Here is a 23,432-nt window from a genome sequence, read left to right as displayed (position 1 = left end):
TTGAGACAAATGCTAAAGACTCTATCAATATTGAGCAGGCTTTCTTAACTATGGCAACAGAGATTAAGAAGAAATTTAAGCCGATGAGAAATTTGAGCCAACGGTTTTACAGTAGATGTACCAGAGCTGAGGCTACTAAGGAATTACCGTTGAGGCCGAAATCGCCATTGAAAGAATTAAGAGCTCATCAAGTTTTCACCAAATTTCACTGCAGTAACACAAAATGATTACCAAGCTGTAGAAAATTCAGAAATATCCCCAAATGGAATTAAGACAAGTCAGAGGAAGAAAGTATGTAGGTTCAGATTACCTTTCCGGAAGATAGCATCAAACAAGATAAAAGCACTTCTGAGCATGAAAAAGCACTTCTGAAAGCTTTCTCCTTTGAACCTTTATACACCAACCGAAACCCTAATCAGCCTGGCATAAATAGAAGAGAGCGATTCAGAGAGAGGGGGCCGACCACCACGAAACCCTAATTCGAAAACACAAGAAAAAACCTAGTCAGAGGCGGAAGAAAAGACTGTTCAACAAAAAACCTAAGGGAATCCGGATTCCACTCAGAAGGAAAAAACAATATCATAAGCTAGAAGGATTCAGGAAGAACCTTGCTTACGCGTTCGTTGGTCGATCCAGCTGCAATCGGTTAGTTCCATTTTCGATCCATCTTTTCTTTGATGTAGCTTCATGGTTCCTTGCATGTTCTTGTTGTGTTATGTTTGTTGAATTTTGGTTGCTGTTCAAAAGAATGAGATCTTTGAGAGAGAAGGTGGATTTTGTAGAAAAGGGAATCGGATATCATCCGTGGCTATTTTCAAAAAGATATTTGGCTTTTGTTTTAAATGCCAGGTGGTATTTGGAACGACACCTATTAAGACCCACAAAACCCAATGCATAATCTTTTCGTTTTGCTGTATCATCAGTTATTATTAGTTTTTTTCTTTTTTCATCGTGACCAAGACAGCCATGCGGCTAGGTCACGCTATCCCTTGGCCTTCCATCATCCCTTTTGTGTTGGGCCGAGAATCCGGAATGGGCCTCCACCGACCCGGGTCTGAGGTTTAGGTTCGTGGGCCTTAGTCAGGCATAGTCCAGCAGCCCACGGTTAGACTTTGTTGTTTGATTTTTCTTTTCTTTGAAAGGTTTTGGATAATATCAATATGTTTTGGTCTTGGTTTGAAAACAAACAACTGGTGTCCGGATGGGTGTGGAGTATCTTCATTCCCATTTAGGTAGTGGGTTCGATACCCGTGTGTGGCATATTTGGTTTTACAACATTTTATTTTCTTTTTTAAAGTTATTCTTTTTAATTTACTCACATTTATGTTTTAATCCAATTTTTCTCACACTTATTATTTCTTTAGTATTTACACCTTTTATTTATTTTAATTGGCAAAACATCGATTCTTTAATTTATGGATTTGACAATTTTCTTGTCATTTATCCATGATTATTTTTATCGATATAGTGATAGTATTTCGCCGCGTTTTGACTAATCACATATGACATTTCAATTGTTGTCAATATGTGCAAATCGGCTTTGAGCACATTATTTAGGTTTTGTGTGTCCCTCGATCTCCATCCGTGCAAATCCCGATTTTACCCTTTTTTTGATTTAATTTTTAAGTGTGTTGTAAATAAAGTTTTTGTTTGATATTTTCTTCACATGGCTTACTCTTGGGCCTTCTTACAATGAGCTCTTAAGCAACATCAATTTAACTTTCAATAATTTCAAACCTCGGTACTTTAATTGTTTTAATCCAATACCTCAAATCACCTTCTAATTAAAACGTGAAGAAAAAGGTTGCCTGGATGGAATGTCCAGTCGTAATCCCGAATATTAGGCACGAGCTGTAAGAGCTTGCAAGCCGTTAATATTCGTCTTCTCTCTAATATTCAAATCATTTTCTAAATAAAACGTGAAGAAAAAGGTTGCCTGGATGGAATGTCCAGTCGTAATCCCGAATATTAGGCTCAAGCTGTAAGAGCTTGCAAGCCATAAATATTCGTCTTCTCTTTAACACTCCAATATTCAAAATCATTTTCTTAATAAAGTTGGAAGAAAAAGATTACCTGGAGGGAATATCCAGTCGTAATCCCGAATATTAGGCTCAAGCTGTAAGAGCTTGCAAGCCATAAATATTCGTCTTCTCTTAACATTCCAAATATTCAAATTGTTTTCTAAATAAAGTTGGAAGAAAAAGATTACCTGGATGTAATATCCAGTCGTAATCCCGAATATTAGGCTCAAGCTGTAAGAGCTTGTAAGCCATAAATATTTGTCTTCTTTCCAAAACACCTGCAAATATCTCAAATCATCTTCTTAATAAAGTTGGAAGAAAAAGATTACCTGGAAGGAATATCCAGTTGTAATCCCGAATATTAGGTTCAAGCTGTAAGAGCTTGCAAGCCATAAATATCCGTCTTCCCTCCAAAACATTCATAAATATTCAAATCATTTTCTTAGCAATATTGGAAAGAAACAGACTGCCTGGGTGGAATGTCCAGACGTAGTCCCAAGTATTAGACCCAAGCTGTAAGAGCTTGTAGGTCACAAGTACTCGTCTTTCAAACTTCAAAATACCTAATTCCTACCTTAATACTTTTTCAAGAAAGATGGAAATGGAACATGGTGTATACCATGCACTCCTGAGGCTAGGATTCGAGATGTATATCTCGCTCATCCAAGTTCTCGCCATCACTCAAAATAAATCCAACCAATCAAACTCTTTTTCGCCGCCGTGCGATTAATCAAAAACCTTTTTATAAATGAAAGATATATTGTCTTAAGGTGATGCAAAACAATGTTTCGGCCACGATTGTTGAGCAGAGATAAATGACGCTTTTCCGAATGTAGATTTATAAATCTGTTCGATGTGTGGTATGCGTCTACTCCTCATCTGTTTTGGGTAAAACAATGTTTTTTTCGATTAATACAGTATAGCCTTCGCTAAAATCAACCAACAAACAAACATTTTTCTACCCAGAACTACGTAAGCCTTGATTTCTCTTTTGAGATACGTAGGAGCAGGATTCGTAAATCTTGTCAGGCCCACTAATAAAAAAACTTAGGTTTAGTCCTTCGTCAAAAATCCAAAAATATTTTCTTCTCATCTTTTCTTTCTTTCCCACCTAATAATTCGAAAAGCCTAACATTTCAAACTAACATTAACGCACACAACTGACCTAATGGTTCCCGTTGAGTACAACGGACGTGAGGGGTGCTAATACCTTCCCCTTGCGTAATCGACTCCCGAACCCTGATATTGGTTGCGATGACCATATCTTATCCTTTCTTTTGTCCTGGGTTTTATCGATATTTCCCCTTTCCTTTTTAGGAATAAATAAAGTTCGGTGGCGACTCTGTTCAGTCCATCATTGCGAGCGTGCGATCGCGTTTCGCTTTGTAGTCGTATCCCCCATTTTTCCGAGGTGCGACACAAACGTAGTGGCTGATGCATTGAGTCGGAAATCATTGCATATGTCTATGTTAATGGTTAGGGAATTGGATTTAATTGAGCAGTTTAAAGACTTGAGTTTGGTGTGTGAGAGTACTCACAATAGTGTTAAATTGGGAATGTTGAAGTTAACGAGTGGTATTCTGGATGAGATTAGAGAGAGTCAGAAATCCGATGTGCTTTTGGTTGATAAGTTGACTCTAGTGAATCAAGGTCAAGGTGGTGAATTCAGAGTTGATGAGAATGGTGTTTTGAAATTTGGTAATCGGGTGTGTATTCCGGATGTTACCGAACTTAAGAAGAGTATTCTCGAGGAAGGACATCGTAGTGGCCTGAGTATTCATCCTGGGGCTACGAAGATGTATCATGATTTGAAAAAGTTATTTTGGTGGCCGGGAATGAAAAGAGAAATTGCGAGTTTTGTTTATTCTTGTTTGACTTGTCAGAAGTCGAAGATTGAGCATCAGAAGCCGTCTGGGCTAATGCAACCGTTGGCTATTCCAGAGTGGAAGTGGGATAGTATCAGTATGGATTTTGTTTCTGGTTTACCGAGGACAATTAAGAATTTTGAAGCTATTTGGGTGATTGTTGACAGATTGACAAAATCGGCTCATTTCATTCCGATCAGAATGGATTATCCGTTAGAGAGATTAGCTGAGTTGTATATTGAGAAAATTGTAAGTTTGCATGGTATTCCGTCGAGTATTGTTTCGGACAGAGATCCTAGATTTACATCGAAGTTCTGGGAAGGTTTGCAGAGGGCTTTGGGAACTAAGCTGAGATTGAGTTCTGCATATCATCCGCAGACTGATGGTCAGACTGAGAGGACGATTCAGTCACTAGAGGATCTTTTGAGGGCTTGTGTTTTGGAAAAGGGAGGTGCTTGGGATTGTTATTTACCTTTGATTGAGTTTACCTACAACAATAGTTTTCATTCGAGCATTGGTATGGCACCGTTTGAAGCTTTGTATGGTAGGAAATGTCGGACACCTTTATGTTGGTATGAGTCCGGTGAGAGTGCTGTGGTTGGACCGGAGATTGTTCAACAAACTACGGAAAAGATTAAGATGATTCAGGAGAAGATGAGGATTGCTCAGAGTCGTCAGAAGAGTTATCACGACAAGAGGAGGAAGTCACTTGAGTTTCAAGAGGGAGATCCTGTGTTTCTTCGTGTTACTCCGATAACTGGGGTTGGTCGAGCTTTGAAGTCGAAGAAGTTGACACCTCGATTTATTGGTCCTTATCAGATTTTGGAAAGGATAGGGGAGGTAGCCTATCGTATCGCTTTACCGCCGTCACTTGCGAATTTGCATGAGGTTTTTCATGTGTCTTAGTTGAGGAAGTACATTCCTGATCCGTCGCATGTAGTCCAAGTAGATGATGTACAGGTGAGAGATAACCTGACTGTTGAAACATCACCTATGAGGATCGAGGATCGAGAGTTGAAGCAGTTGCGGGGTAAAGAGATTGCTTTGGTAAAGGTAGCTTGGGGAGGACCAGCAGGTGGCAATGTGACTTGGGAACTTGAGACTCAGATGAAGGAGTCTTATCCAGAGTTATTCGCTTGAGGTATGTTTTCGAGGACGAAAACTCTTTTAGTGGGGGAAAGTTGTAACACCCCGATAAAATATGATAATTATTTAATTTAAGTTTAATAGTATATTATGATGATAATATGAATGAGAGGGTATTATTTATAAGATAAACCATTCATATATATTATTATTAGTATATTTATTAATTTAATTAAATAATTGGAATATTATTGGATTATTATTATTGGAATAATAAAAGTTGGAATCAGAAAAGAGATTGTTTTGGTAAAAAGGGTTTTCACGTGAAAAACTAGAGAAGCGACAGAAAGTGAGAAAAGGGCAAAGAGGAAGAGCAAGAGAACAAGGGTTGAAGAAGGGAAAAGCTTGAAGCTAAAGGATTGCCGGATTAACTCAGGTAAGGGGGGTTTATCGTCGTTTAATGGGTATTATGGGTTAACATTTAATGGGTAGTAATAAACCATTGAATCGACTCCAATTAGGATGATGAATGCTGAAATTTGTGAACTTATGGATGAATGAGATAAGGGTTTATAATTGAAGAAAATTCGTAGGAATTAGATGTAATAAGGTTAGAAATTGTGAAATTGAATGGGTATGATCTGTGTTAGATAATATGAACGAATGCTGTGTAAAAATTGGACTGTGGAAGGTTGGAATTGAGAAATCTCGTAGCAGAGAAAAACCCATAGCAGATCTGAAATTTTGGTTCTGGTCATACGCGTATGACACTAGGCCATACGCGTATGAGATGGCACGGAGGGGAGGAATCTGGCGCTGATACGCGCCATACGCGTAGCCTGTGAGTGGTACGCGTATGGGGTGAGGCCATACGCGTATGAATGAAGAAGATGATGATTTTAACGTAGTTTTGTCTCTGTTAGTACGCGTATGGGAGAGGTGGTACGCGTAGGATACGCGTATGAGACAGGCAATACGCGTATGGGCTTGGCTAGGAAATGTGCCATACGCGTATGGACATGGGGCATACGCGTATGGGCAGAAGTTTGGTTTTTTCTGAGCTGTTGTTGTGCAGTTTTGGTCGTTTCAGCTGAGTGATGTAATTTAGCTGATGTATGATAAAGTAGGGATCATTTTCCGTTGTTTTGAGCCGTATAGGTATTAGTAGAGTGTGCTAATACTGTGATTTATTATTTGGCATGACATGATATGATTCTGTGATAAAAATGCTGATGATGTATGATGGTATGCATAATGCTGTGAATGTATCTATTATGTATGCAATTGTGGATGGACTGTTTATGGCTTAGAGTGTGAGCATATGTCCATTGTGGATGGTTGTTGATGTTTGCATGCTAGGTGATTTAGCGTGCATAGCATGGCCTTTATGGTGGTAGCTAATTCCCATGGTGAGGAATTAGTGAGTGAGTCACTAGGTCTCAAATGAGTGGGACTAATGAGCTTGGTAGCCGTATCTGGGTTGATCGGTGAGGTTGAACTATGTGTTCTCGAATAGTCGGTACCGCATGCATGGAGTCTCATTGCATAATGTATGTATGGCGTATAATATGAATGGATGTATTCCAATATTATACGTGTGTTTTGTGTTTGGGTTGAGTATGATTATGGTTATGAGTTGATGTGGCCGTTGCTGAATGTGTGATATGATTAGGGTGATGAAATGTGTTAATTTACTTAGCATTACATGATATTTTATAATGCTTATTATATCGATTGAGGAACTCACCCTTACAACTATATTTCAGGTAACGAGCAGTGATTGAGTAGAAGCTAGTGCTTGGAGTCTAGTGTAGTTCCTTAGTGGGTCATGCTCTGGTATATGTAACATTGGGACGGGATGTTTTACTTGTTTTCATTTTGTTATTGGACAATTTTACATGTAATGTGTTACATGGTTTGCATATCCGCTGCGAATTGTGCAATGTTTTATTTTGATTAATAAATGAGCATGACAAACTATTTTGGTGAATGGTGTGAAGTGTCAAGTGTGACACCCTGAAATTGCATATCTACTCTGATTCATATTTTGTTGTTTTAATTAATTATTGGGGTATTTTTAGAAGGGTGTTACATGTACCACCTAGCATAAACATAAAACCAATTGTGGATATTCTATCATCAGCATCATTACACCAACTTGAGTCGGTGTATCCCACTAGTTTACACTCTTTTCTTTCATCAGCTGCAGGAAACAAAATGTCGTAGTCGAGAGTTCCTTTCAGATACCTTATATCCTCTTTGTCACTGCTAGGTGTGATACTTTTGGCTTCTGCATGAATTTGCTCACCATAACCACATTATATGCTAGATCAGACCTTGTATAAAAAAGGTATCGAAGTGATCCAATGAGTCTTATGTACTGTGTTGGATCAACATCATCTCCATATGTGTCTTTCGACAGTTGCAATCCCGGCTCAACCGGAGTCGAAGTTGGGTTGCAATCTTGCATCTCAAATCTCTTAAGTATTTCGCCCACATATATTCTTTGGTGCATCATCAAGCCTCTACTACTCTTATAGAATTCAATGCCAAAGAAATATATGAGATTTCCTAAGTCTAACATTTCAAACTTCTCACTTAGGTCATGTTTGAAATCTTCGATCTCTTGCAACTTCCTGTTATCAACAGGTCATCGACATAGAGACATAGTATAAGCAATTTAATATTACTTCTTATTACATATACTCCATGCTCAGCTGTGCACTTCACAAACTCATTTTCTGTTAGGAAACTGTATATCTTCTTATTCCAATCTCTTGGAGCTTGCTTAAGTCCATACAGGGCTTTATGCAGCTTGTATACCTTATTTTCTTCGCCATGTTTCATAAACCCAACTGGTTGTGCAACATAAACTTCTTCATCCAAGCGGTCATTCAGGAATGCATATTTCACATCCATTTAACATGTGTAACAGTTTTTCATATTTGTTAGACCAACAACCAACCTGATTGTTTTGATCCTAGCAACAGGTGCTAAAACTTCATCGAAGTCGATTCCTTCCTTCTAAAGAAATCCTTCCGCTATAAGTCTTGCCTTGTGTCGAGTTACCTCACCTTTGGGATTCAATTTCACCTTGTATACCCATTTCACATCGATTGTCTTCTTGTCTTAAGGCAATTCCACAAGTGACCAGTGTTAGGGACCAATTAGTACTACTTTTTATACCATTTTATTGGTCCCTTTTACCAAGTTTTGATGTAATTACACACTTTTATTCTCACTATTTTGTATAAATGCAATTAGGTTTAATTTATTTTGTTTTGAATAGTTATTTCACATATTTGTTAGTTTTGTAGAATTTTTGGATGAGAAAGCTTTGGATTGCAGCATCATAATATGGAAGATTTTGGATGAAGCTTGCAAAACAAGGAAACTGAGGCAGCTTCAGTTCGCCCCGCGAACAAAGTTCGCCCCGCGAACTGCATGACAGGACCAGTTCGCCCCGCGAACAAAGTTCGCCCCGCGAACCCTGCGAATCCAGCAAACTGATTTTTGGGTCAAAAGTGTTGTTTTGAAGGCCAGCTGTTTTTGCCATTTTGGGTCTGCCTTGGAATTGCTTTTCTGCATTGGATGAGAATGACCAATTAAGGAAATGTCAACTCTTTTAGGAGAGAAAATACATTATTCTAGGGATTAATTATTGATTATAATTCACACATTGGGCTGTAGAACTTTTGTAATAGAAAAAACCAGAGTTTTTTCTTCTAAATCTTTCTGCTTTGTAACAATGGTGATGAGGAGCTAAACTTCCTTTTGTCAAGATTGGAGGTAGTAGCTATTCTCATCTATCTATGTATTCACTTTGATTTATATATGAGATAAAGATTGTTGATGTATTGGAACTGTTTTTGCTTTACTTTGAAAACCAGATTTGAGTAGTTGTCGAGAGAGATTACTCGAGTTTAGACATAAAACAGATTTTCAAGTAATGAATAAGTTGTAGAGATAGATTTATTCATTACTATTCTTTGATATTGAACATTAAAGGTTGCTATATTGATAGTTAGGTGGAGAGATCGTCTAAGGATCAATATAATAACTATCACGATATCATTTAGACATAAATGACTTTGAGAGGATATTTGAACATCATCAATAATCTTGAATCTAATTATTTATCATAGGGAATCATAGATATTTGAAATAGTGAACTCCAATCTTGCCAAGCTTTTATATTTGTCTAAAACCACTTAATAGTTTATGTTAACATCTATTAACACGATATTTTTCCAAACAAAACAACCCTGTTACTTTCTAAACTTATAACATTTGAATTATAGAACGGCGGTAATATTACCCAATCTCTGTGGATACGATACAAAAATATTTGCCAAAGATATACTCTTTCAACAAATTGGCGCCGTTGCCGGGGATTGGTGTCGATATTACAAGCATTGCAATAATTCTTTGTTTTAAGTTTTGTTACTTTTATTGTTATCCCTCTTTTGTTTCACTTGGTTTGTTAGTTTTGTAGATTCTAGTGCATGCGAGGAAAAGTAACCGAGGAGCAACTTCAATTCGATCCTGAAATTGAAAGAACACTTCGGAAGCTCAACAGCAAAACACGAAGAAGAAGGAAACTAGCCGAAGAGAGGAACCGGAGAGAAGAAGCATCTACTTCCGCACTTGTTCCAATCGAAGAAGTGGTTGTAGAAGCTTGTGAAGGAAACATGGCGGAGGATAATCGTACCGAAATGTCCGCTAATAGTCCAAGAAGGAATGCTCAATTTGCCCGTGGAGGAAGAAATACGGAGATGAAGACCGGAATCCTCCAACTTCTCTATGCAAATCCATTCACCGGAATGGATCATGAAGATCCGTACTCCCATCTCATCAAATTCTATGAGATTGCGGGTTCGACGGGAATTGATGAAGCGGGTGAAGAAGCATTATTCAAGAGGATGTTCCCACACTCCTTAGTGGGAAAGGCAAAAGAGTGGTACCTTGATCAAGCAGCAAGAGTTATGACGGATTGGAATTTGTTAGAAGAAAAGTTCTTAGAAAGATATTTCCCTCAGTCCCGATTCATGGAAGCCAAAACGGCTATTGCGGTATTCACTCAAGGAAGCAACGAGTCTTTAAATGAGGCTTGGGAAAGATTCAAGTCAATGTTGAGAAAATGCAAGGGTCATGGTTTTGATGAGCTCACTCAAATCCATATTTTTCTAAATGGGCTCCAATCAACTCACAGAACACTTTTGGATGCTACCGCGGGTGGCTCTCTTATGTCAAAAACTGCGGAAGAAGCTAACGTTATTATTGACCGGATGGCACTCAATGATCGTCAAAGTCAACATGACCGTAGTCCTTCACAACGTAAACCGGGAGTTCTTGAATTAAATACCAATGATGCCATCCTTGCTCAAAACAAGCTACTCTCTCAACAAGTGGAGCTTCTCACTCAACAAATGGCCAAGCTTCCACAGCAAATGAAGGAGATTCAAAGTTCTCAAGTTCGACATCAAGTAGCATGTTGCGAGTTATGCCAAGGAGATCATCCTACTGGTTTTTGCCCTCCGCTAGAAGAAGTGAGCTATGTGAACAATCAAAATCAAGGCTATCAAAGGAACAATCAAGGTTACCAACCAACAAGGTTCAACAATCAAAATTTTCAGCAGCAAAGTCCTTATCAACACCCCAATTCTCAAGGCCAACAATCGCAAGGAGGAAGTTCCAAGCTAGAGGACACTCTTCAACAATTCATGCAAGCTTCCATGGCAAATCAGAAGAGTAATGAAGCAGCAGTCAAGAATTTGGAAAATCAAATAGGTCAACTTGCGAAACAGCTGTCGGAACAAACTGCAGGATCTTCTTTCTCCGCTAATACTCAAACTAATCCAAAGGAGCATTGCAAAGCAATATTTACTAGAAGCGGTAGAGAGTTGACAAGTAAAAAAGGTGAGGAAATTACAGTTGAGAATGATATGGATGCTGTGCTGGAAAATGAGGATGTGGCTTGTGGGAAGAAGAAAGTGGTAGAAACTGCTCAGTTCGCGCCGCGATCTCCCTTCGCGCCGCGAAAACAGCAGAACCAACAACTGATGGAAGAGCAGCGGTGTGAAGCGGAAATGAATAAGGAAATCGAACCAAGAAATAAGAAAAAAGGAGACAAAGGAGTGAATGTCATTCCAGTTCAACATCTACCATATCCGCACGCACCATCAAAGAAGGATAACGCTAGACACTATGCACGGTTTATGGACATCTTCAAGCAGCTTCAAATCAATATTCCATTTGCTGATGCATTAGAACAAATGCCACGGTATGCCAAGTTCATGAAGGACATTCTTACAAAGAAAAGGAGACACGTGGAAGACGAGACCATACTGCTTGATGCACGGTGTAGTGCTATCATCCAAAAGACTCTCCCAAGGAAGGAGTCCGATCCGGGCCGGGTTGTTCTACCGGTGACCATTGGAAGCACATACACTGGAAATGGTTTGATTGACTTGGGCTCTAGTATAAATTTAATCCCTCTCTCCATTGTTAAAAGATTAGGGAATGTTGAGATTAAATCGACGAGAATGACTTTACAACTAGCCGACAAGTCTACCACTTTACCATACGGAATTGCTAAAGACATGTTAGTGAAGGTGGACAAATTCTTGTTTCCGGTAGATTTCGTAATAGTGGAGATGGATGAGGACCGTGATGTGCCCCTAATTCTTGGAAGACCTTTTATGAAAACAGCTCGGATGATGATTGACGTAGATGATGGACTAATGAAGGTGAGAGTGCAAGACGAAGAGGTGACCTTTAATCTTTTTAAAGCTATGAAGCATCCACATGACAAACATGATTCATTCCGAAATGATGCAATTGAAGAAAAATACCATGATGGAAAGGCCCGTCGCAAGGAGTTTCATGTCGGACAAATGGTACTGCTTTTCAAATCAAGGTTCAAGTTATTACCGGGTAAGCTGAAGCCAAAAGGGTCAGGACCGTTCGTTGTCAAGGAAGTACGGAATTATGGAGCCATTGTAATCGAGGATCCAAAGTCACACGAGAGTTGGACCGTAAATGGTCAAAGACTCAAAGTTTACCATGGTGGCGACATAAATCGTGATGTGGATGTCGTGTCTCTATTTAAACCGGGATAATCAGTGGACCGTCAAGCTCAAACGACGTTAAACAAAGCGCTTGTTGGGAGGCAACCCAACGTTGTAAGTCTGTATTTTAATTTTTTTCTGCTGTGTGAGTTTTTGCTGTGTTAAATTTTGAAAAAAATTGGGTTCTGGTTTTTACAGTTCGCCCCGCGAACACTGTTCGCCCCGCGAACTGAATTCACAGCTTCAGTTCGCGCCACGAACAAAGTTCGCCCCGCGAACAAAGTTCGCCCCGCGAACAGTAAATAACAGAACTAATTTTTTTTTGAAATTTCCTTCAGTTCGCCCCGCGAACTGAAAAAAAAAAAAAAAAAAAAAAAAAAAACTTTTGTTTTATGTCATTTTCGTTTCATTCCTATTTTCACGAACTTAGGAGATTCTTTCAACAACCTCGCTACTCCACATCCAAACCTCCAAATTTCAAAACTTCCCCTCTCCATTCCTTTCTTAAGAGGATTTTGTTGATTATGATAAGTGGCCTGAGGGCAGGCCAAAATTTTTGGGGGGTGCAGGAGGTGGTGTAACCCATGGCGATGAGTTGAAGGAAGATTGAGGAGTTTGTTGAATTTTAGAGTTTGTCTTGATAATTGCATGAATACTATTTGAGATTTAAGTGTGTTTTTAATCAACTGGGTTTACCAACATTTCTGTTAAATTGTTCTTACTCTTAAGTCAAGCTTAAAGCAACCGAGAAATGATCGCAAAGAAAGAAGCATAGGACACTTCGAGTGGTGATGATAAGAAGTAGTGTCGGTATTTCAAGGTACACTTTATCGCTTTCTAGACTTAACATGAGTAGTTTGATGGTTTGTGCAAATTTCATATCATAAACTCATTGAAATGTATGTCATCTTTGAATCAAAATAGGACTTAACCATTTGTGAGGAAGCTTTCCATTGTACACTAAAAAGCGGGAAACCGAGCATTATTTTAACTCATTCTTATCATGCTAAATCATGCATCAATCCATTTTTGTGTGAAATTTTTGAAAATGATAGAGGCATTGTTTGTGAGAAAAACCACTTGACCAAAAAGTTTGAATCAACTAACCTTGTGAGGAATAATCCTTAGTTAACCCCCTTTGAGCTCAATTTAGGATTCATTTGATTGATCATTGTAAAATCAATTGAAAATTGTGGAATAAATGAATCCTAATTTCTTTCGTATCAGTTGAAACCTCAAACCGAGTTGTTTGCAAAATTTTGCCTTTTGCTTATGTCTAAGTAGGGAGCATTATTGAATAAATTTGGTTTTGGAATCTAAAGTTGGGGAGAGTAAAGTGAAAAGTTGATTAGAAACTTGGAAAAGTGAGTTTCTATGAAAGGGTAAAAATATGAAAAGAAACAAGAAAAAGAAATCACCCTTGAAACCATAGAGCATAGAAAAAATTAGAAAAAGAAAAGCAAAGGAAATGCTCATGGTTGTGTGGATTTGAAAAGAAAAAGAAAAAGAAAAAGATAGGGATCAAAGAAAGGGAAATTGTGTAGAGTGAATCTTTGGGAATGCTCCCTTAGGATAGGCAATTTGGTTGAATTGTCTTAATCATATCCTTTCTTGTAACCTAAGCCACATTACAACCTTTGAAAGACCTCTTGATTCTCATTTTTCACATGATTTGGTACTTGTTGTGATAACCGCATGATTTGAGTTGTTGTTGATTTAATTGCTTGGATGAGTGAAAGTAACCCTTCATGTTATTCATCATTATTATGATGTGTGTGTAAGCTTGATTCAATTTTGACATATATGGCTTTGAATTCCTTGGAATGATTTTTGCACTTTACCATTTCCCTTATTCATATTTTGTCTAGAATTGAGATAGGTGAATTGAGAAAATGCCAAACACTTTTGAACCATTTGAATGTTCTTGGTAAATCCTTGTTTCAATCTTTTGTGTCATTGCTTTGATTGTAAGGGTGGAAACTTTTGTTTAGGGACAAACAAAATGCTAAGTTGGGGAGAGTTGTTAGGGACCAATTAGTACTACTTTTTATACCATTTTATTGGTCCCTTTTACCAAGTTTTGACGTAATTACACACTTTTATTCTCACTATTTTGTATAAATGCAATTAGGTTTAATTTATTTTGTTTTGAATAGTTATTTCACATATTTGTTAGTTTTGTAGAATTTTTGGATGAGAAAGCTTTGGATTGCAGCATCATAATATGGAAGATTTTGGATGAAGCTTGCAAAACAAGGAAACTGAGGCAGCTTCAGTTCGCCCCGCGAACAAAGTTCGCCCCGCGAACTGCATGACAGGACCAGTTCGCCCCGCGAACAAAGTTCGCCCCGCGAACCCTGCGAATCCAGCAAACTGATTTTTGGGTCAAAAGTGTTGTTTTGAAGGCCAGCTGTTTTTGCCATTTTGGGTCTGCCTTGGAATTGCTTTTCTGCATTGGATGAGAATGACCAATTAAGGAAATGTCAACTCTTTTAGGAGAGAAAATACATTATTCTAGGGATTAATTATTGATTATAATTCACACATTGGGCTGTAGAACTTTTGTAATAGAAAAAACCAGAGTTTTTTCTTCTAAATCTTTCTGCTTTGTAACAATGGTGATGAGGAGCTAAACTTCCTTTTGTCAAGATTGGAGGTAGTAGCTATTCTCATCTATCTATGTATTCACTTTGATTTATATATGAGATAAAGATTGTTGATGTATTGGAACTGTTTTTGCTTTACTTTGAAAACCAGATTTGAGTAGTTGTCGAGAGAGATTACTCGAGTTTAGACATAAAACAGATTTTCAAGTAATGAATAAGTTGTAGAGATAGATTTATTCATTACTATTCTTTGATATTGAACATTAAAGGTTGCTATATTGATAGTTAGGTGGAGAGATCGTCTAAGGATCAATATAATAACTATCACGATATCATTTAGACATAAATGACTTTGAGAGGATATTTGAACATCATCAATAATCTTGAATCTAATTATTTATCATAGGGAATCATAGATATTTGAAATAGTGAACTCCAATCTTGCCAAGCTTTTATATTTGTCTAAAACCACTTAATAGTTTATGTTAACATCTATTAACACGATATTTTTCCAAACAAAACAACCCTGTTACTTTCTAAACTTATAACATTTGAATTATAGAACGGCGGTAATATTACCCAATCTCTGTGGATACGATACAAAAATATTTGCCAAAGATATACTCTTTCAACAACCAGGTGTTAGTGTCTTCGATGAACTTTAGTTCCTCATTCATTTCTTTCACCCACTTCGAATCATTCAATGCCTCTTCTACATTGACCGGTTCGACATCTGCATAGAAAGTATAGTGTACCATCTCACCTTCATCATCGACCACATCATCTGATGTAATCACACATTCTTGCGACCTTGCAGGCATGTGTCTTGTTCTTTGAGGTATGCTTGTGCTTGCATAAACTCTGACTTCTTCTTATCGAACTTCTCTTTCAACTTCAATTGTTGGTTCTTCATATAATATTCTCATTGAATCCTTTTTTACATTTTTAGTCCAATCTTATTCCTTAAGCTCGTCTATAATCATGTTCATGTTGATCACTACTTGCTTGTTCACTAGGTCGAACAACTTGTAACCTCCAGTCAAATGATATTCTATTAGGATCATCTGACTCAATTTGTCATCAAATTTTCTTCTCAACTGATCTGGTACATGTCTATGTGTTATATATCCAAATACTTTTAGATGACTCAAGCTAGGATTGACACCAAACCAACATTCTTCTAGCGTAATTCCTTCTAGCTTCTTTGTCGGACCTCTGTTCAAAATATATGTAGTTGTCGACACTACCTCTCCCTATAATTCTTTGGGTAGATGCTTGCCTTTCAACATACTTCTCAATTGTTGGTTCAATTGTTGGTTCTTCAGATAATATTCTCACTGAATCCTTTTTGACATTTTCATTCCAATCTTATTCCTTAAGCTCCTCTATAATCATGTTCATGCTGACACTACTTGCCTGTTCACTAGGTCGAACAACTTGTAATCTTCAGTCGAATGATATCCTATTAGGATCATCTGACTCGACTTGTCATCAAATTTTCTTCTTAACTGATCTGGTACATGTCTATATGTTATATATCCAAATACTTTCAAATGACGCTAGGATTGACACCAAACCAACATTCTTCTGGCGTAATTCCTTCTAGCTTCTTTGTCAGACCTCTGTTCAAAATATATGTAATTGTCGGCATTACTTCTCCCTATAATTCTTTGGCTAGATGCTTTCCTTTCAACATACTTCTCACCATGTTCATGATTTCTCTATTCTTCCTTTATGTCGTTCCATTCTACTGTGGAGTGTATGGTGGAACCACCTCGTGCACATTTTTTTCTTTCTCACATAACTTGTCGAAGTCTTTCGACACATACTCTCCACCACCATCAGTCCTCTGAATCTTGAACTTTCGACCAATTTTTCTTTCGAGAATGGATTTAAACTTGGTAAATACCTCGATCACTTCACTTTTCTTCTTGATCAGGTAAGTCCGCAGTTTTCGACTAAAATTATCTATGAATGTGACAAAGTATCTGTTACCTCCAACAAATCCACTTGGATAGGACCACACGCATCAAAGTATATGACTTCAAGGATTTCCTTCGACTTGCTTCCTGCATCCTTGTTGAATCTCTTTTTGTGTTGCTTCGCCTGCACACATTCTTCACACACTTCATTTGGAATGTCGATTTCTGGCAACCCTGAAACCATATTTCTTCTTTTCATATCTCTGATATATTTGAAATTGAGATGGCCAAACCTATAGTGCTATATCCATTCATCCTTGCTAGTTGCAGTTGCAATGCACTTGTGCTCCATCATATTCAGTTCAATCCTGAAGGTCCTATTCTGAGACATAAGTGCCTTCAAGATAAACCTTCCACCTGAGTTCAAAACTCTCATCATCTTGTCTTTTATCGACACTTTGTAGTTCTTTTAGACCAACAACCATATGCTGAGCAAATTACTTTTCATGCTTGGCATGTACAGTATATTAGAAATTATTGACCTCCTCTTGTCATCTTTCCTCATAATCATAACATCACCAATACTTTCAACTGCTAGAGTATTGTCATTTGCAAATTTTACCATGTTCTTCATTGAGGGTTTCATGTTGACAAATCAATCTTTCCTACTAGTCATATGTGATGAGAATCCTAAGTCCAAGTATTATTGGTCCTGTAATCTTTCTCCATCTCTTGTTGTGACCATCAACAACATCTTTTCTTCTTTATGCTTTGCAAACTTTGCATCAGTTTTCTGATTCTTCTGCTTTTCAGGACAATCACTTGAGTAGTGACCATACTTCTGACAGTTCAAACACTAAATGTGACTTTTGTCAGGTTTTTGACCATCGCCTCTTCCTTTACCTACAATATCACCTATTTGGTTACTTTGGTATGGGGGTCTTCTATGATTTGACCAGCCTCCTTCTTGCTGATTTTGACCGGTTGAATTTTTGTTGCCTCATTTACCTTTATAGTAGAGCTACTTCCATTTGTCTTTCTTTTCTCTTGTTGATTACGCATGCAAAGCCATATCACTATTTGACTTGCCTACAGCTCTTTCAGTCATTCTTTGTTCATGAGATTCAAGCGTCCCTTGAAGCTCTTCCTTTGTCAATGCTGATAAATCTTTTCGACTCTTCTATGCTTACTATCACATGGTCGAACTTTGGAGTCAATGACCTCAAAATCTTTGAAACAACTGATCTTGCTGTCAACACTTCTCCACACACCTTGATTTGATTCAACAATTTTGTAATCCTAGTGAAAAATCAGTTATGCTTTCATTGTCTTCCATCTTAAACAATTCATATGTTCTTTTGTGAGTTTCTAACCTCACCTCTTTCACCTTCTTTCCAGCACCAAATGATTTTTCAAGAATTTCTCATGTTTCTTTCACTGATTCAACATCACAAACCTTTTCAAAATTATTAGAATCAACACATTGATGGATTATAAAGAGAGCTTTATTTTCTTCTTCAATTCTTTGTATGCAGCTTTTTCTTCATCCATCGCGTTTGTTGCAAGCGATGTCCCTCACTCTTTCACAAGATCTTATAGATCTTGATAGCAAAGGACAACCTTTATCTGCTTGCACCAATTCTCGTAATTCTGATTCTTCAGGATTGAGAGACTCGTCGGAAAATGTACGTTCAGATGATTCATCATGTTATGCTTCCAAAAATCGCTCAGTCAGTGCTCTAGATACCAGATGTTGGAAATTCACCAAAATTTATGAAGAATTATATTGCACAATTGATACTTGGAGAAAGAAAGAAAAGATAAAAAAATTGGGGAAGAAAGGAAATTAAGGTTTTATCAAAGTATGGGAAGAAGAAGTGTTTCTGCTGAGTAACTCCATGCTATCAAACTGAGATTTATACTTTGCAACTGTAAGTTATGTGTTCTTATACAATCAATAAGGATTACACCTTAATTATAGATTTTGGGTTTACTTTATCCTCAAGTAAATTCCAAAATACTTAATTCTGCTAATACTATAAAACTGGGCCTTAGTAAAAAATCCATGTTGAGGCTAACTCCTCGACACTTCGACAACAGGGTGTTTCGACAGCAACATGCTTCAACACCATGAATTACAATTCAACAAAAAAAATATTTTTAATGAGTTGGTAATGATGACTATAATTATTTATTATTTTATATTTTTTTATAGAATAAATTAATTTATAATTGATTATGTTAATTATTTTTTTTTATTTTTGTTTTATATTTATATTAATAATTTAATTAATAGATATTTTATAAAAAATAAATGCCCCAAACCACTTCAACATCTCTCCATCCTATTTAAGACATACTGCTTAGTATATATGTGATATATAAATTGTAATACTATTTATAAACAAATCAATGTTAAACTTTAGTCTTTCATATTTCAATATTAAGACAAAAATTCTTTTAACGTGTTTAACATGCTACATCTATAAACAAAACATTTGCTCAACATTAAGACAAAAACTCAGACTGCAAACCAAATGCATTCATTACTCAACACCAAATGATACATGTATAGATATTGCTTAACATGTTGTTCATCTCCAGTATAGAGATATTACCTACCAACACTCAGAATAAGGGATAAACACTTTAACTTTATAACAATCATGCCATTTTCATGAGAACAAGGGTAGTATCATAAGCAAAATAAATTCAACATATTTGATAAGGGTAATAACCCCAAATGATCTGACACAATAACCACCATACCAAAAATTCTAACAGAATCATCAGAAAGACAAAACTCGGAAGCTGAAGGATGCTTTCAAACAATTAATGCATACGCCTATGGAAATTCAAAATAATATTGATGCTTCTATCAAGAATTTAGAAGTAGATCTAAGACGACTTAAAAAGAGTTGGCTGACAATCAGAATGACATATTCATTTTCAATACCAAAGATAATCCAAAGGAATAATGCAATATAATTAGTGTTGATGGAGTTGAATCAATATTTGAGAGGTATATAATGATGGTGATGTTGCGGAGGTGAGTGAGCTGGAGATAATTGTTGCCATTAAGTTTGGAATGGATGATGAATTTATGATATGTCATTCTCAAAGGATTGGTGGAGATACACGTAGCTAGCATCCAGAACGATTTAAAGTTGGGTAATGCATTTGGTTTGTAGTCTAAATTTTGTCTAAATGTTGAACAAATGTTTTCTTTATAGATGTAACATGTAAAACAAATGTTGAAAGCATTTTGGTCTTAGCATTTTGGTCTTAATATTGAGACGTGAAAGAAGACTAAAGTCTTACATTAATTTGTTTATATATAGTATTAGAGTTTATATATTACATTCATACTAAGCATGTTGTCGTAAGTTTGCGGGAGAGATGTTGAAGTGGTTTGGGCCTAAGATCCTATCAGTTTCTTAATATCTATTAATTTATTAATTAAAAACCAAATAAATATAAAACAAAAATTTGTTAAAAAAATTAATTAAAATAATAAATTATAAATTATTTTATTTTATAAAAAAATATTAAATATAATCGTAGTCATCATTGCCAACCCATAAAAAAATTGTATCTCAATCATCATTATCATGTATGCAAAATGAGAGGAGGATCATCAAAATTTCAAGTGAGGTAAAAATCCGAGCCGAAAAAATGATTTTAAAATAGAGGGATTAAAAATTAAAAAACATCAAAGTAGGAGACCATATATTTTTCTATGTAATCCACTTTCAAACAATTTTTTTTTATAAAAGCTTTCACTTCTATTAACACACTCTCTTTATTTTAAAAGAATGTTCAACTGATATAGATGTCTCCTCATTATTTTTAAAGAAGGATCTAATGTTATTGGTTGTCTCTCATTCTTTTAATAAGAAGCGTCAATAGTTCAAATACATGTTTTTTTCTTTTTGTATTTGTTTTATTAATATAATATTTAATTATTATATATTATTTTATTATATATTTTAATAGGAGGTGTCAATTATTCTATTAACACACTCTCTTTATTTTAAAAGAATGTTCAACTGATATAGATGTCTCCTCATTATTTTTAAAGAAGGATCTAATGTTATTGGTTGTCTCTCATTCTTTTAATAAGAAGCGTCAATAGTTCAAATACATGTTTTTTTCTTTTTGTATTTGTTTTATTAATATAATATTTAATTATTATATATTATTTTATTATATATTTTAATAGGAGGTGTCAATTATTCTATTAACACACTCTCTTTATTTTAAAAGAATGTTCAACTGATATAGATGTCTCCTCATTATTTTTAAAGAAGGATCTAATGTTATTGGTTGTCTCTCATTCTTTTAATAAGAAGCGTCAATAGTTCAAATACATGTTTTTTTCTTTTTGTATTTGTTTTATTAATATAATATTTAATTATTATATATTATTTTATTATATATTTTAATAGGAGGTGTCAATTATATTTGCATATATATGTGGCAAATCTTATAAAAATAGATGTGTAATGTGAACCATTTGCGCACGCCTCTTCACTTTTCTTCTTAAAATTTTATATTTTTTACTTTTCTAACACGACTACTAGTGGTAATGTCTTTTTTACGATGAACAAATCTTTTCTATAAATCAACTTTCAGGTTTGTTGAAATTTCTGACAGCTTTAGACATGTCTAAACAATTGGTTAAGAGAACATTTAAATGGAGAGGAAAGAAAGGTTAAAAGAATAAATAAACTTACTTCATACGTATCAATTATGGATAATAATGATGATATCAAATATTAGTGGAAGCCAGTTAAACTTGATTTAGATGTGTCATCTATGTTGTTGAACGCGGCAAATGGTGGAGATGAAATTATTTTGATTGTCACAATGTATTAGGTCATTTAAGCATTCTTATAATTTTAGTCTGTTTATGTGTCATGCCAACTAAATGTAAGCCAATGTGTGAATACATGGCATGGTATAGATCAGTTACAATCGACTATTTGTTCGAATGTAGATTATTAGATGGACCACATTAACAAGCATTGTCTTCAAATTTCCAACACAAACATACACTCATATTCCGACACAACAAAATTACCAAACAACACAACACATAATGATCCAGTCCTAGTAGTGTCTCCTTCCAATCTTCCATAGTAAGATCCTTCTCCACTCAGAGTTAACCAAAAAGCGTTCCAAACTCTTTCGTTCTTCCGGTCTACACAACAGTTCCACCAAGGCAAACAATCACAACGACTTTTATTAATATCTACAGTACCGAGATAGGAAATGCTCACTAACGTTTAATTGTTACAAACCATCCTTGGGATACATGGATCCACTGTTCTACTAAATCATGTTTATAATATGGTACAACGATTGAATTCACAATTCATGAAGGAAAGACTCTATAAAATTGAAGAAAGTTTGGAACACGTCACACCAAGAGAACTATATTATGTGAGAGACGTGAAGTTGCAGTCATCGTCGATATCATTTTAGTTTTGATTGTTTGTCTATTTGTGTGTATAATGCATTACTTGATTTATCGTATGTTTGTAATTATGTGAATTTATTTGCATTGTTGTTGTAATTCATTTGGAATAATATGTTGTACTTGAAGGAAAATGGAGATCCAAAACGCTGCGAAAATTAAAATTTTCCTTTAGTGATCTTACGAAAGGTCATGATCAGTGATAGAAACCGTTACCTCTTATGGCGATTGAAACCTTTTGTTATACCCTGATTTTGGTCCTGGAAAATTTTTCATCAATCATTCATTTTCTTTCCTCCTCATGACCATTTCATCTGGTCATGAATCTATCCACCTACACTGGTTGTTTAGACATTGCCACTACTTGCCATCCCATGACTATTAGATTTTTACCTCTCTATTTTGCTTTAGATGTTTGATGTATTTTGATAGAATCAGTTGGAATGTCATGACTTTCATTCTCATGTCTAAATTCAATCCATGTTTTGTCTCTCTCATAGAACATCATTTTTCCTTTCGATCTTAATTCAAAGAGATTCCATCTATATTCCATCTCATATTTCTATAAGTCATATTCAAATTTGCATTCACATTTTTTCATTCACTTTGGAAAGCTTCCATTCATTCATACGCATGCTCATTCATGTTTCAGCTACTTCATTCATTTTTATCACATCCATCCACTCACAACCGTCATTTTCATGAAAGCGTCATTTTCTTGCTCATTCACAACGAGCATTTTGTTCATTTCAAGTCCTAAAAGGTTCTAAACTTGTAACTTTCTACACATTTCGGTGTGTCTGCTGCCAAGGAAGATTACACGATGCCGAAGAGATGGTGGTCAAGATTAAAGAAGAAAGGCATAGTACCCGACTGCACGGTCTATAATTTATTAATGAGTGCTTATGGATGTATAGGACAACTAGACAATGCATTTGGTGTTCTCGGACGCATGTTTGATACAGGTTGTGAGCCTTCGATTCAAACACATTCCATTCTAATGAAGCATCTAATGGTTGAAAAACATAATGTTTCAATTGATAATGCCGATTTATGGAGGATAACTGACCTTGAAATCATAACCACGCTCTTTGAGAAAATGGTGGAACGTGGCTGTGTGCCTAACGTTAAGACTTACGACAAGCTTATCATAAGACTTTGCAAAATGGAATACTTGTCGGTAGCCTTAGGGTTATTAAACCATATGAGAGAAAATGGAATATCTCCATCTGAAATTATTCATATTTCTCTTCTAAGTGGTTGCTGCAAGTTGGGAATGCACGAAGAAGCATTGAGATTGTTGGATTCTATGATGGACTGTAATCATTTAACACATCTAGAATCCTATAAGCTTCTCATTTGTAGGCAATTTGAACAGACTAA

The 23,432-nt window shown here is 36.0% G+C and overlaps 1 long non-coding RNA gene across 1 annotated transcript; it reads right to left on the bottom strand.

Moving 5' to 3' along the window:
* Nucleotides 1–98: 98 nt before the first annotated feature.
* Nucleotides 99–890, bottom strand: LOC127105027 (uncharacterized). Its single transcript, XR_007794883.1, has 3 exons — nt 617–890; nt 311–420; nt 99–208 (listed from the first exon to the last, which is right to left on the bottom strand). It is a non-coding gene; the product is annotated as an uncharacterized LOC127105027 (long non-coding RNA).
* Between the last annotated feature and the right edge of the window lie 22,542 nt (nt 891–23,432).

Source organism: Lathyrus oleraceus, chromosome 7 (genome assembly GCF_024323335.1).
Source record: "Lathyrus oleraceus cultivar Zhongwan6 chromosome 7, CAAS_Psat_ZW6_1.0, whole genome shotgun sequence".
NCBI classification, from domain to species: domain Eukaryota; kingdom Viridiplantae; phylum Streptophyta; class Magnoliopsida; order Fabales; family Fabaceae; genus Lathyrus; species Lathyrus oleraceus.
Note: the sequence above shows the minus strand (reverse complement) of the source record. Positions and strands in the feature narration are given on the sequence as shown.